Source organism: Odocoileus virginianus, chromosome 12 (assembly GCF_023699985.2).
Source record: "Odocoileus virginianus isolate 20LAN1187 ecotype Illinois chromosome 12, Ovbor_1.2, whole genome shotgun sequence".
Classification (NCBI taxonomy): domain Eukaryota; kingdom Metazoa; phylum Chordata; class Mammalia; order Artiodactyla; family Cervidae; genus Odocoileus; species Odocoileus virginianus.
Genome location: NC_069685.1, coordinates 26,261,357 through 26,277,585, shown reverse-complemented (window position 1 = coordinate 26,277,585; position 16,229 = coordinate 26,261,357). Strand labels below are relative to the sequence as shown.

The window sequence follows — 16,229 nt, the reverse complement described above, 5'->3', positions numbered from 1 at the left end:
ACAAGATGACTGAGTGCAATCTGAGTGCACCAAAGCCTTTCCCTTTCCCCTCCATTGTCAGTACTGCGGCGTCTCTCCTCTTTAGCATCTCACTCACATACACAATACCTGGTGTGCAATACCCGCTTCCTTTCAGTCTTCTCATTTAAGCTGCAGTGTGAATATTTGGCTTTTACTATGACTGATGAGTGCAGCAGGAAAGAGACGTGATTGCTTTGACTATGCAGCAGTAAATGGATACTCCCTTTGGAAACTCCACTTGCTTCATTTAGACCCAAACATGCCAGGCAGATGCAGATGATCAATTCACAACATATGATACAAGTGAATATCTTTCTCTTTTATGTTCTGTTTTTAATGTAATAGCAAACTAACATCTGTTGTTCTGAGCATCACAAATCTGTTCTTTTCAATGTAAAGGTTTGCTGAGCATTGATATTTTAGTAATAATAGGATGTGTGTGTCAAGTAGACTGCACCATATTTTTATGTCAAATTCAAATGTTCTTTGGAAAGGTCATTGTTGTGTGTGTGAGTTACTGAGCTGTATTACTATGATAGATGTAGTTACAAAGTTAAACTATTTAACTGATAATGTTCTGGGAAGTGGGTAAAAGAAGAAAGGTAACTATTTTTTAAGGGATAATTCTGTATTGTCAATAACATCTCACGCATTCTTTGAGTGTGGTCTTTACAGAGCACTTTTGCTCCAGATAAGAAATGCTATTCAACACCCTATGAATGAATATATGCTGTGGTATGGTGGCTCAGTGATAAGAATCCACCCGACAATGCAGGAGACATGGGTTTAATCCCTGGGATGGGAAGATCCCCTGGAGAAGGAAATGGCAACTCACTCCAGTGTTTTTGCCTGGGAAATCCCATGGACAGAGGAGCCTGGCAAGCTACAGTCCATGAGGTCTCGAAAGAGTCTGATACAACTTAGTGACTAAAACAACAAAATTATTTTCTGTATCCATATGCATTTTCTAACTATCTAGATAGACCTGTGAATGAAGAGTATAATATTAGAACCTTTCTATGAATCATAGAATCATAGGATTGCAAAGTTCAAGTCTACATGACATCTATCTGTTTGTTTTTCTGATGGAAAACTGGTTACAGTGCACGTATTGATGTTTTGCTGACATTAACATTGTTGGCTGCAAAAAAGACATGGTGGAACAGTGTGACTTAGAGATACATAGCATCACATTTAAGAAAATCCAGCTTAACATACATCTTCCGCATCTTCCATTTGATACCTTTTAAAACAAAATCAAAATAATAGAGAAAAATAAACATACCTGAATATAAGAAAATAAAAACATTAATTCTATTATTTTTGGGTCTAACATTTTATCTCAACTGAAAACTCAAATTTTGAAGCCCATTGAAGACTGACCATTATTTTTAAAGGTATAATAAGGGATATATTTTTCATCTGTAAGGGATAAACTATGACTTGATAGGAATTAAAAAAAAATAAGACCTCTCATTAGTTGTAATGCTCAAAGCTGTAGCTTTGGAAATTATGTCCTGCTGTCAGTTCATCTTGCAAACCTACCAATGTAGTTTTTGGCTAAAAGTTATTTTTTATCTAATAGCTTATGTGTTGAGTACACAAAACTATTCTCATATATTCAGGAGAATTAAAAACTACAAACTTAGTGAAGGATTTGGGGAATTAACATAAAAATAAAAAATTGAAATATTGAAAATTTTTGTGACTTAATCAATAAAGTGAAGCAACTGTTATGCCATAGTATAAAATAATAATAATTATAAGTCCAGAATATGGCACTGTATAACAGGTTTCTAAAGCTGTCAAGCATTCCTATTGAGAATGATTGGACCTTTCAAGATATAAAAGAGAAGCTGGGGATATTTGAAGTGGAGATTTATATTTCATGCAACCCTAGCCAAAGACATGAGCAGCAGTATGAAATAGTAAAAGAAAGATGTTTAAATCAAGCCAGGATGCTCAAAAGCTATCAAAAAGACCTATTACTAAAAACAAAAGATGGGTATCTTAATACTATTAAAGATTACAGCATTTGAGATATTAATAATTTCAGTTAATTATTCAACTAGTAATAACTAGAAATAGTACTCATTATTTATTCAGCTGAAAAAAAACCTAGAAATAACTCTCAATATTTAGATTGCTTTTATTTAAATTAATTTGGAAATTTGTAATTAGTGTGTATTATATTGATTTATGTTTTAAAGATAACCCACAATTGAAAATGGAAATTATAGCATTGTGTAAATTTATGTTTATTTAGTTGACAAGTGCTCTGTTTGAACAGATCATTTTCATCTGGGCTAAATAACTCACTCTAGGGGACATGGGGGAAGGGACGAGGGGGCAAGAAAATCTCTAGTAAATTTTAAAAGCAATTTCCCATGGAGAGTAATAGAAATTAATGACCACTGTGCTACTTCACTTTGAAGACTACATCAAGGTTCTTATCTCTGGGTATCCTTTTAAAAATGGAAAACTAAATTTAGCAAACAACCAGAAAGAATACTTTCCATTAAGGTACCCAGACTCTCCTCTGTTTGCTCTGTACTTAAATGTTTGGTATGTTAAGACTTTAAGTTGCTGTCAAAAACTTATATGATCACTTAATAAGTATTTCTGTAGTTACTTTGAAATGTTTTGCAATTATTTTTTCTTCTGTGTGAGCTAAATGTTGTGTATAAATAATTATGTTAGCTCTAATTCTGTTCTTACAAATGATAACATGAAAAATAGGTATTTAAAAACTTCCTTAGAAGATTAAATTTTTATAGACAATTAATATTTGATTTATTAAAACTTCAGCTATGGTGTACTCAAAACAAGCTTTTTTTATATCTGATTTCAAAGTGGAGTAAATGCTTAATTACCTTGAATGGATTATGGTTGGAGTTGTTTCTTCCATTCCCCCTCTTACTGGTATTCCTGAGGAGTAACTGTGTCAAGGTGTAATTATTTTATGAACAAGGAAGTAGAAAATAAAGATAAATTGAAATAGCTTTTTAATTTTTTAAGATTATGTTTTCTTCTATTAATTGTTGTCTGCACTGGAATCTGAAAGCCTTCTTGTCTGTATGTATCACTCTATGGTTCAGAGGTTTTTAACCTGCTCTCCATCATGACATAGAATATGTCTGACTGATGAATTTGTAAACTGGGGTTGAGGGCAATTCTCCAGGGCAGAACCTGTATCATCAGTTCTTTTTTTCTCATTAAATAAAACCAAATTGAATGCAACCAAGGGAGGCTGATGTATAAAAATAACCTTGAGTCATGCTAAAACAATATTTTACAATAAAATAAATTATCTCATAAATTTTGGCACTTTCAGTATTATAAGGGACAGATTGTTTATGGCATACCATTGCATTATGACAGTGGATGAGATGATCTGATAAAATTGTCTATGGTTCTTCTTTTGACTTTCCTATGTCACTTTTGATTCTTGGATGCTATGGTTTGACAGTGGAATATCTTCTAATTTAAAATAATGGTCAGATACACATGTGAAATGGCGTGGTCAGCCAGAATATGCTGCTGTCAGAATACGTCAGCTGAAAGATTCATTTTTATTATCCACTAAGGTAACATTTAATTTGCTGTGACTTTTCTGAAGGTTGTCCAAGTTTTTCTCCAAAAATGAACATGCAGATGCAGAAAAAATTTAAATGGTACCAAATTTATAGAGAAACTGCAATTGAGTGACTAAATTCTAAGAATTCCCAAACTTGGGAAAGGCATAGTCTACTGCAAGTAAGCATAACGTCAGGTGTGACACAAAGTCATCGAGAAGGATGTCATCAAGAGGAGATGAGGGCTGGCTGACCCTCCAGCTGAGTGTAGGCAATGGGAGGCTCCTCACCCAATCCCCTGTCCTGGGAATGTTATCAGCTCTGTCTGCTGTTTCCACAGTGGGAACTATCCCAAGGATAGAGCCTTAAGAGAGTAAAGTATTGTTGAGACAGTTTGGACTGAACCCAGTTAAAGTATCAAGGTAAACTTCTAAGATTCGGGTGAGCAAGGGTGGAGATCTACTCCTTGTGTGCGGCCACCCAAAACAAGCCTCGTATATACCTGTCCTTGCTTGTTAAACCTGACACCGGCCAGTCTGGAGTGGTTTGCCTCTGTCTTTGGTCTCTCTGCCCTCCATGACCAGGGACCAGCTTCAGAGTTCACTGGGGGAACTCCTGAGGCTGGGAGCCAGCAGTGCCCTTCAGGAGTGCAGGTAACTTTTGTATTTGATAATTATTTGTCTGTTGTGAAAATTTTTCATGAACCTTGAATAAAATTCTAAAAATTGATAAGAAAATACTGTTTTTCTTTCTAAAGGAGCATGCTCCTCTCCAAGCTTGCCCTCAGAAAGGACAGCTTTTTCTATTTTTCTACGAAGATAAAGAATCTTGAGATGGACTTTCTCACTGGGGTTCTTCCTGTATTCCTTCTGTATTCATGAGCTAGCATTAGTGCTGATGAGTGAAGAAGGTTAAAGTGAGAATGAGAAGGTAGAAGGACCATTTACTCTTCCTTTATTTACATTAATGGTGACAAATATGTGGATAATGATAATGTGAAAGGAATTGACTTGTGTTTATTGATTGCTAACTGTGGGCCAATTGCTCTGCTCTAAAGACATGCTCTAAAGTCTCAGAAAACAGAGACTTAGTTTGCTTAATTTTCCCAGGACCACCTAGATAAATTTGAATAACCAAACTAAGATTTGAATTCTAATATTCAGTTGATATATTAAGAAAGAAAACAGAGGCTAGATGTATTTTTAAAAGGGAAACAAATCCATATGTTAACATTAACATAGATCTACATTTCCCAAAGTGTATAAAAGAAAGTATTAACAGGTATTTTGAAAAATATCTCTTAATGAAAAGGAATTGTATGTTTCAATAAGATTGGGTAACATTAGTTTAAATAAAATTTTAAAAGCTGTTTATTGCTTGATTTCTCAGAACATGTACTATGTGTATGTACCTTGAAGAGGAAAATATATTATATAGCATTTCCTAGACTGCTTGTGCATTTAAAGTTTTCCCTTGAGCAACTTGCTTTGGGAAGTAATCTAAGTAAAATCTGGTTTACAAGGTGAATTTGTCAAAAGCTCATATTTTCAGAATAATTTTTAACCATTCAAATAGTTGTGTAGTGGTATATCACTTTTGTGTTGTTTCCTAATGGCAAATGATATTGAGCATGTTTCAACATACATTTTGCCATCTACTGATGCCTGTGCTTCTTGGTGTAGTATCTGTGTTCAGGAACTTTTTTTTAAAGGAACTGGTAATTAATTGACCAATGCACTTTAACAATTTCTGTTTGTTCTATAAACAGCCAAGGAATAGAAATGTTTCCATTGTCTCCTCTCTGCTTTTCCATCTCCCCTATTACCTGACACATTCCAAGGTGTTGATATCAATCATGTAAGTGGTAATTATTGCTTTTCCTTCTTCCTAATGAAAGAGAAATAGCAGTATGTAGTATTTAAACATTAACAATGTCTGCTTTTATTGTGCTTATTCCTGTAGAGTTTAAGACTTCTCTATATTTCAATATAAGCCATTTTTGAAATATGTGTTTTGCAAATACTTTCTCCCAATAGATGACATCTCTTTTCACTCTCTTAAAAATAAAGTTTTTAATTTAATTTTTTCCGTTTATTTTTATTAGTTGGAGGCTAATTACTTTACAATATTGTAGTGGTTTTTGTCATACATTGACACGAATCAGCCATGGATTTACATGTATTCCCCATCCTGATACCCCCTCCCACCTCCCTCTCCACCTGATCCCTCTGGGTCTTCCCAGTGCACCAGGCCCGAGCACTTGTCTCATACATCCAGCCTGGGCTGGTGATCTGTTTCACCCTAGATGATATACATGTTTTGATGCTGTTCTCTCGAAACATCCCACCCTCGCCTTCTCCTGCAGAGTCCAAAATTCTGTTCTGTTTAGAAAGATGGTAATGATAACCCTATATACAAAACAGAAAAAGAGAGATGTACAGAATAAAGTTTTTAATTTTAATAAATTAACTTAATTAGTTTTTTTCCTGTCATTGGTCATGCTTTTGATATATCAAAAAACTCTTCACCAAAAGCCAGGTCATGGAAGTTTTCTTTTTTTTAATAGAAGGCTTATAATTTTGCATTTCATCATTGATTCATTTTTGTTTTTCTGTGAGTTTAAGATCATGTCTAAATTTATACTTTTGCTTTGAAAATTCCATACCATTTGTTATAAGGATTGTTCTTTTTCCATTGAATGCCTTTGCATCCTTTTAAAAAATCAATTGATTTTGGAAGGTTTATTTCTGGCCTCTGTATTCTGTTATACTGATATTTATCTAATTCTTTCACCAATATGGATGCTGTCTTGATTATTGTCTTCTAGTAATGTTTCAAATTAGACACTGTGATTCCTCCAATGTTGTTCTTCTTCAGATATTATTCACTATTCTGGACCTTTTGACCTTTCATATAAATGTTGGAGTCTGTCTATTGATATTTACAAAACAACTTGGTAGGATTTTGGTTGAGATTGCAGTGATGGTATAGGTCAAGTTGTGAAAAATAGACATCTTAACAATAGTAAGTCTTTCATATAGGAACAGAAAATATCTCTTGATTGATTTAGAGCTTTGATTTTTCATCAGTTTTATATTTTTATAGCTATATCCAATATAGACTTGATTTGTTTAAATACTTCATTTTGTTGTTGGTATTAATGCAAAATGCCATTTGACTTTTGTGTACACCCTTTGATCTTGTATCTTACTGCCTTGCTATAACCTGCTGGGTAATTCTAAAAGGTTTTATTTTTATTTTTTTTCTTTTGGTAGGTTCTTAAGGGTTTTCTAAGTATATCACGGAATCTGTGAATAAATATTTTTTTAAAAATTATTTTCTAAACTTTACATAAACTTTACTTTACTTTTCCTTCTTCCTAATGAAAGAGAAATAGCAGTATGTAGTATTTAAATATGAACAATGTCTGCTCTTATTGTGCTTATTTCTGTAGAGTTTAAGACTTCCCTATATTTCAATATAAGCCATTTTTGAAATATGTGTTTTGCAAATACTTTCTCCCAATAGGTGACATCTCTTTTCACTCTCTTAAAAATAAACTTTTTAATTTAATTTTTTTCCATTTATTTTTATTAGTTGGAGGCTAATTACTTTACTTGTATACTTTACATAACTTGTATCTTTTTCTTGTCTTATTGCACTAGGATTGGACTTCCAGTACAATGTTGAATATAAGTGTGAGAGAGAATATCCTTGCCTTATTCCTGATATTAGGGGGAAATGTTTTCTCTCTCCTTTTTAATTATTATGTTACTTATAAGAAAAATGCTACTGCTTCTTCAGTTTTTTGAATTCACCAATGAAAACATCTGAGCCTGGTGCTTTCTTTTTTGGGGAAGGTTTAAAAGTTTTTTTTTTTTAATTAATCAGTGTAGAAATATTCTGGTTATCTATTTATTCTTGTACTAGTTGGAGTAGTTAATGTCTTAAAAGGAATTGATCCATTTCATTTATTATTGAATTTCTGGGAATAGTTGTTCATGTAGTCCTTTAAATATTCTTTTGATTTTTTCACAATGTGTAGTGATATCCCCTGTTTCCTTACTGACATTTGTAATCTATGTCTTTTAATTTTTTTTTTTAATAGATTGCCTGGCTAGAGACTTATAAACTGTATTGATCTTTTCAAGGAATAAACTTTAGTTTTGTTGATTTTTTCCCCCCCAATTGCTTTCTTATTTTCAATTTCACTGATTTCAGCTATAACTTTTGTTATCTCTCTCCCTTTTTTTTTTCCTGCTTCCTTTAAGTTGTTTTTCCTTCTCTAGTGTCCTATGCTGGAATTGTAGGTCGTTACTTTTAATTATCTTTGTTCCTGTAGCTCCGCTGGTAAAGAATCTGCCTGCAGTGCAGGAGACCCCAGTTTAACTCCTGGGTCGGGAAGATCCCCCAGAGAAGACAAAGGCTCCCCACTCCAGTATTCTCGGCTTCCCTGGTGGCATAAGCCATAAAGAATCTGCCTTCCATGCGTGAGACCTGGGTTGGATCCCTGGGATGGGAAGAGCCCGTGGAGGAGGCTGGGGCAACCCTCTCCAGTATTCTTGTGTGGAGTATCCCCATGGACAGAGGAACCTGGCAGGCTGCAGTCCATGGGGTTCCAAAGAGTTGGACAGGACTGAGCTACTAAGCAGAGCACAGCTTTAATTGCTTTGTTTTCCAATAAATGGGTTTAATACTATAAATTTCACTCTAAGCAATTCTTTTGCTGTATTTTACAATTAATTGGTTTTTTTTTTTTTTTTTTTACTGTAGCAAAGTGTGTGTAACACAGATTTTCCCATTTTAACCATTGTTAAGTGTATAAAGTTTGTGACCTGTAATCAAGAAGTCCCCCCAACCCCTCCCCCAGCCACTGGAAACCATTATTCTATTTTCCCTCTCTATAAATATAACTATTCTAGGTACCTCCTGTAAGAGCAATCATACAATGTTTATCCTTTTGTGTCTGGATTATTTTACTTAGAATACTCTTTTAAGATTCATATGTATTATAGCTTTTATCAGGATTTCATTCTTCTTTAAGAATAAATAACATTCCATTGTATTTTCATATCATGTTTAGTTTATCCATTAATCTGTAGATGAACATTTGTGCTGTTTTCATCTCCTGACTGCTGTGAATAATGCTTCTATAAGCAAAGTGTCCAGATAGCTATCTGAGCCCCTGCTTTCCTTTTTTTGGGGATGTATACCTACAATGATAATTTTATTTATTTATTTTTTTACAGAAATGGTATATTCTTTTCCACAGTAAGTATATGATTTTATATCCCCACTAGTAATGCACAAGTGTTCCAATATCTCTACATCTTTACTCACACTTGTTATTTTCAGTGTTGTTAACTCTTGTTTTCATTATTTTTTTGGTAAAATTCATCCTAATGCATGTGAAGTGGATGTGGTACCTTACTGTGGTTTTGAAGTTCATTTCCCTAATGATTACTGATGTTGAACATCTTTTCATGTACTATTGGCCATTTGTATATCTTCTTCGGAAAGTATCTATTCAAGTCCTTAGCCTGTTTTTTTTTCCCCTTTATTTCTAGAATCTCTGTTTTGATTCTTAGAGTTTATGTCTCTCTGCTTACAGTGTTCTTCCATGTTATAAACTTTCTTTATTAGAACCATCATCATATTAAATATAGAAATTCTCTGACTGTTCCAATATGAAAATCACTCTTTTTTATACTGAGCTTTCTTCCTTTTCATCACTTGTAATTTTTGGTGAATGCAGAATATGTATTAGGTAATAAGACCTGAGATAAAAAGCCTTTAATGTAATGATTTTTATAGGAGTTGAAGTGTGTTTAACATTTACTTTAGCTATAGGAATTGGCCTTCAAATTTCTATAATATTCTTTTTAATCTCTATTCTTGGTTTGGTTGCTTACCTATGTGCTGTTCCTAGAGAGACTCTATGTCTTATAGCTTTTTCAGCTTTAATCTACTGTTATTTCCCTTCTGATTTATTCTCATTTTCAATCTGCCTCCTACCACTAAACTGGATGGGCTACAGGTATGGATGAAATCTTGGATTTCTTGCAGAGACAACTGATGCTAAATTTTCTTCTCTACCAATTGTGTAAGTGACCAGTAAGGAAAGAAATGAAAGGCAGCAGATGTCATGAGCTGGATATCTTTGAACTTTAGGAAATGTTTGGGATCCTTTTGTGTGAGATGTAGGTCTTTCTCACACTCTGAAATAGATTCCTACTTTACTGTCCCCCTCCCACCCCCAATAGTCTTACTTTTGGGAATCCATGCCTGTGCTGGGAGTTCCCAAGACCATCCTCAGGCTCAATGATTCACTGTAAGGACTTATAGAAACTGTTTACTCATGGTTCGAGTTTACTACTGTGACAGAATATAGGTTAAAATCAGCAAAAAGAAAACACATTTATGAGGCAAAGTTCAGGAGAAACCAGGTGTAAGCTTCTAAGTGTTTTCACCCGGTGGAGTAGCATGGACATGCTTATTTCTTCTAGAAAGAGTGTGTGACCCGACGTGAAATGATGACAACTGGGGAAGCTCACTTAAGCCTTGGTATCCAGTGTTTTTATTGAGGATCACTCACGTAGGCATGCAGTTCCTGTGTGACTGAACTCAACTACTAAAATTCCAGCCTTTTGAAGCAAAAATAGTCATTCATTAATAATTACATTTGTTTGTATAAACTGTCTGATTAAACTGGTTAGGCATAGCCCATAGCCTCAGGCATGCAAAAACAGTCATTCTCCATAAAATATATTGTTAACATAAATTATTTCTTCAAAGTGGTACACTGTGGTCTAAGCCCTTAGGCATGCAAAACATTCATATTAGGCAGAATATTCTCAGGGCTCAAAGTTTTTATCCTTTGGGGCAAACCTGAAGATAAGCCTTCTGGCAAATATTCAGCATTCGTGAGAACCAGGTTTGCTGAGTTAACCCTTTCCCTGAACAATTCCTTTATGTATGTCCTTCCCCTATTGACTAAGTGCTTGGTTGTATGATTTGCTTTGGTCTGTGAAATATCCGCAGCTGAGATATAAACCATAAGCTTAGTATGTGTTTATGTTTGCCTTCTTGGAAGCTTACTGCTATGTTAATAAGTCCTGTCCAACATCCTTGAGAATAAATATACATATGGAGAAAAATTTTCAGCAATTTCATCTTTCTGAGTTGAACTCAATCAACTCACCAAATTATAAAAAAATAATGACTTGTTTTTATTTTAAGTAACAAGGTTTTAGAGTAATTTGTTAACCAGAAAAAAGATAACTGTTACAGAAATTGGGGCTCCAGAATTTGGAGTGATTCCAGAAGCAAGCTGATTAATTGAACTAAGCCTACTCTTTGTGGTGTATCTTTGTCTACAGCAAAATGTTTCTTAAAGAGTTGTTAATAGCATACAAGTCAAAATGGAAACCACCATGAATAGTATTTTCAATCAAGCTAGCCATTAGAAAGGAGTGTGTCTGCATGGTACCCCTGAAGATAAGAGTACTCAACCATTAAAAAGAATTCATTTGAATCGGTTCTAATGAGATGGATGAAACTGGAACCCATTATACAGAGTGCAGTAAGCCAGAAAGATAAAGACCAATACAGTATACTAATGCATATATATGGAATTTAGAAAAATGGTAATGATAACCCTATAAGCAAAACAGAAAAAGAGACACAGATGTACAGAACAGACTTGTGGACTCTGTGGGAGAAGGTGAGGGTGGGACGTTTCGAGAGAACAGCATCGAAACATGTATATTATCTAGGGTGAAACAGATCACCAGCCCAGGTTGGATACATGAGACAAGTGCTCAGGCCTGGTGCACTGGGAAGACCCAGAGGGATCGGGTGGAGAGGGAGGTGGGAGAGGGGATCGGGATGGGGAATACATGTAAATCCATGGCTAATTCATGTCAATGTATGGCAGAAACCACTACAATATTGTAAAGTAATTAGCCTCCAACTAATAAAAATAAATGGAAAAAAAATAAAGAGTCACCACATTTGTTGTGGTGACTCTTAATTTTTTTTCCATTTATTATCTAAGTCCTGTATGAAGTACTGAGCTAAAGTCAACCACATTAGAAACATCTGGATTTGGAGTAGGCTGCAATTCCTACTACAGATACAGAAATTTCCAAAACACACTGAATAGGCATGAATGTCTTAGTTGCAAGCAATAAAGACTAACTCTGAAAATCTTAATTGAAAAAATTGTTTATTTAAAGGATATTGGAACTCTTAGAATCTAGGAAAGCATTGAGCTTGATTGGGAGGTCCGTAGAACCAAGCCACAGAAATCAGAATGAGTATATTAGAGCGCAAGAACAGACGGATTTGTGAGCATAGCTACTGACGTCTGTGAATGTGACCTCTGGCTATTCCTAAGCCTTGTGTCACACCTTTGGCTTTAAAAGTCTCCTTGATGAACACTTGGGCAGTGAGAAGGAGGATTTGATTCCTATAATAGTGAGGGGTGGCCAATTCTTCCCACTCATACCCTAAAGGAGAGCAGGGAAAGAGGGTGTTGGCTAATAAACATTGAAAGGAGAAATATGTCCACTACAGAAGATGATGACCACCTGGTGATATCCATAAAGGTGACTGTCTCATCCCTTTAAACCTAAAATCTAGTTAAGTCAGGAAACAAAAATGGTGCTTCAAAAAAGGAATCCAACCTTGTTCATAAAGCAACTATGTGTCACATATTAACAGCACCATATGCTTCCTCTTGGACTTGATGAGAACATCAAAGATGTGAGGGTTAGAATGCAAGGATAAATTTTAATAAAATGTAAGCCTCAGGTAGCTATAGTTACCAGATCTTTTGTGATCAATATCTGACATGCCTCCTACTATTAAATAGAATTATGTCTCTTTTAAGTACAGAAGCTTAAGCATGTTAGAAATTTTAAAGAGATTGTTAAAGAAAAGGAAAATTTTACAAGAGGCCCTGGGAAGGGTTTGGGTTTCCTGAGTGGGTGTGGCAGTGCTAATTTACTTAACCTCTAGTTATTGCAGTATTGCATGCAACAGACAAGAGACAGGTATTTACCTTAATTTTCCATGTATATCTTGTATGCAACAATATGTAAGAAGAGAACAGAAGGAAAATAAAACATTTCTTGAATTGTTTTTTCCTCCTATTGAGTTTTTTCTAGAATGGTTTGTGATATTATGTCTAAAGTTATTAAAAAATTTGGTTGATGAAATTATTTATGGATTGAATTAACTCAAGAGAAACAGTTCCTTGAACTTAGCTGTCTAATGCTAGTGTAAATTATATACTAGGTAAGTGATCATAATGTATAGATAGACACAGTATGCAGTACTTCTATATTTAATAATATATTAGACTTAGATCAAATATTTTTTGTTAATTTTCAAATTTAATCTATCACAGGATACATTTCAGTAAAATATGTACTAAACTATGTCTCATGATCTGATATAAATATAAACTGCCTACCTGTGCATTTTGGTCAATTCATTATAAGCTGATTTAGTGACAACAGATATTGTAGATAGTTAAGTTTCCTTGAGTGGTAATTTAAGACTTAAGAATTAACCCTTTTATCCATATCTTTGATGATCCAAAAGAGACAAAGAAAATAATTCAGAATTGTAATATTTTAAAGAATAAGTCTAATATAGATTGACTCTAAAAACATTTTTTTAAATGTCTAAATAATAGTTCAGAAAGCCTTAATATACTCAGCAGGAAAAGAACTCTATAGATATAAAATCACATGACTCATTTTCAGGCCAGCAGCCCAAGAAGCCAAATTAAACTTCTAAATAAAGGTTTTAAAAATCCATTTGAGACAAAAACCACCAACAAAATGAAATTGAGGAAGTGAGGACCCCATTATATAGAAAGAAATAAAGCACGGGTACGCTCATTCTTGGCAGAATTGTCTAAAGAGGAGGAATAAATCATAGACCAGGAAACAAGAGACCAGTCACAGCTCTAATCAGCTTTTAATGAGCACCTGTTGGCTTATTTGTGACTATTTAAAGCCAAAATAATAATAAGGTAGTGTGAAATTTAGAGTGTATATAGCAGTAAAACATAAAAGAAAAGCACAGAGTCAAGGGATGGATAATTAAAATTAAACAGTGTTTAAGGCTCTTACCCTGTTTGTGAAATATTATTTCAAGGTTCTATGTGAATTTTCCGAGATGGTGATTGGTGAGCTGGATGTCAATTAGGATTGCTTTTCACATCTCCACTTGTGGAAGGGAGGAGCTGAAATGGGACTCAGAGGAAAAGATTTGTAATGGAGAATCCATAAAAGCCTCCATCTACACATGGGTGCTTTCAAGCTGGCACCGTCCTCAGATTTGCTGGGTTGGGATGAGGAAACTGGGCCTTTTCATCCCTGGATAGGCAGTCATTAGATGCTGTTGACTGCCCCTTGCAAGGAAACGTGAACTTCCAAGAGGGAGTTTTCTTCAGCTATGTGTGTGTGTTAGTCGCTCAGTTGTTTCTGACTCTTCACAACTCCATGGAGTGTAGCTTGCCAGCCTCTTCTGTCCATGGGATTCTCCAGGCAAGAATAGTGGAGTGGGTTGCCATTTCCTTCTCCAGGGGATCTTCGTCACTCAGGAATCAAACCCACGTCTTCCATATTGCAGGCAGATTCTTTGCCCCCTGAGCCACCAGGGAAGCCCCCTTCGGATGAGTCAATCCCAAAGAGATGAGTCAATCCTTCAGATGAGTCAATCCCAAAGAGAGCTGAGAGCCATCTGTATCTGTGCTTCCAACAGCTGGGGCAAGTCCTTCACTTCTGAAGGCAAATCTGGAACAACATAACAACCACTAAAGTGTATAAGTATGTGTTTGTAGGGACATAGAGAATTGGTGGAAATATATGCACAGGATTCTTCATATTGTCATCTTAGAAACCTAGAATTGGGAGGTATGTGGGAAATATTGAAATATAAATTTTTCCCTGGTATATTTGCCCATTATTACTTTACAAATATAACTTCTAACAATATTTCTTAAAATTTATCGGGACACGCAAACTGGTGTTTTAATTTCAGCATTCTTTTTTCATTTCATACTGACTATATTTCTTTGAGGACAATGATCATCATTATACCAATCAATTTAAAGGAAAATAAGAATATTCCTTTAGCAAGTTTATTCAATCTAAAAGATTTTCTTATCTATATTCAGTACATCAGATTTTCTTCTCAGTTTTAAAGCTGTGAGTGGGAGAAAATACTATTCTTGCTTCTTTAGTTGCCAACCAATGATAGGTCTCTTTGAGCAGAAAACCAATTAGTAGTTATTCTTATTCTGTGGTTGGATTTAAGAGTGCTTTCATATTGAAAAACAAAAAAGAAAAGAAAGCTTACTGCACTGTTAGCTGATCATAGATTTTTCCTTTAGCTTAAAGTAGTTCCTGATCAAAGTCTCAAGTCTTATTGAGTCAGATTTATAGCTTTATGCATTTCACTTCTTTTAAGCATCAGTAATTCTGAGTTAGAGAACTGTAAGAGTTCATGGAGAATACTAGTCATAGTCCAGAATGAATAACTGAAGTGGATGCCTAGAAGACAGCATGATTTTTTCTATCAAAGGTATGTTGGTATTCTGTTTCCTTCAATTTAAAAAGAGCTATGATGGACAGATGTAGCAATGACTTGGCTTTAGAGTCAACAAATTATTTTGAAGGGAAGCTTGATCAGAGAATAACTGTGATGCCTGTGAGTGGATTTATTAACAAGAATTATGTAGAGATATTTCCCTAACAGAAGGGATATGTAAAATTGTTTCTATGTTGATAAGGCAACTTATATCTCTATAGACTATTACTAAAGTCTAAGCATTTATTACCCATGATTTTTCTTATCCAACATTGAAGGTATATGAATGTAAGCTTTTTTACTGTATATATGGCTTCAAAGTAGTTACTCAAAGTCCAACTGATAACACATCAGTCGATTTTGAGATATTTTAAAAGGTAATGGAATTTCTGTATTTTCTGTGGCAAATTATCACCACCACATACTATCTTGAATACAATATTGATTATATCACTTTATAAAATAGTCTGCCTGAGGTTTAAGTTACTGACTTTAGCATCTTATTGGTCTGATAATTGCATTTCAGTTCGCTTTGGGAAACCATGCCTGGATTAATTGAGTCATTATAGTTAAAGTTGGTAATAAACAACAATAGGAAATATTTGTCTGTTCAAGTGCTGTTATTGCCTTTAACCACTTTGAATTATTAAACCATCCAAATCAATACTGCTCACTTATTTTTAATAATGAGTTCAATGACATAAAAGTAAACAGTTTTAGGAAATGACTTTCTCTTTGAAGCCCAGCACATGTTGCTATGCATGCAGAGTGCAGAGTGAACTTGCTGCAGCTTTTGGCAGTTTTAAAATTATTGTTAATTAACTTTTCTGCTCAAATTCCTGGAAGCTCAACTACAGTTGATGAGTTATCATGCCACAGCCAATAAATCCTGAAGTAATTTCATAAACATAGTTATTTAACCTAAATTGGATTCTCCATCAATCGAGACAAATCAATTTTTAAATGCCATATTATTGTGAATTTTTATAGTACTGCTTTATACTTATATTGGATTACACTTAAAGC

At 34.5% G+C, this 16,229-nt stretch overlaps 1 long non-coding RNA gene across 3 annotated transcripts in view; it reads left to right on the top strand.

Moving 5' to 3' along the window:
* The first annotated feature begins 14,929 nt into the window (after positions 1 to 14,929).
* The window catches only part of LOC139037696 (uncharacterized), a 207,222-nt gene continuing 205,922 nt past the window's right edge, over positions 14,930 to 16,229 (top strand). For all 3 annotated transcript variants that reach the window (XR_011490528.1, XR_011490527.1, XR_011490529.1), the window contains exon 1: positions 14,930 to 15,197. This is a non-coding gene — a long non-coding RNA (uncharacterized lncRNA). The remainder of the gene's footprint in view (positions 15,198 to 16,229) is intronic.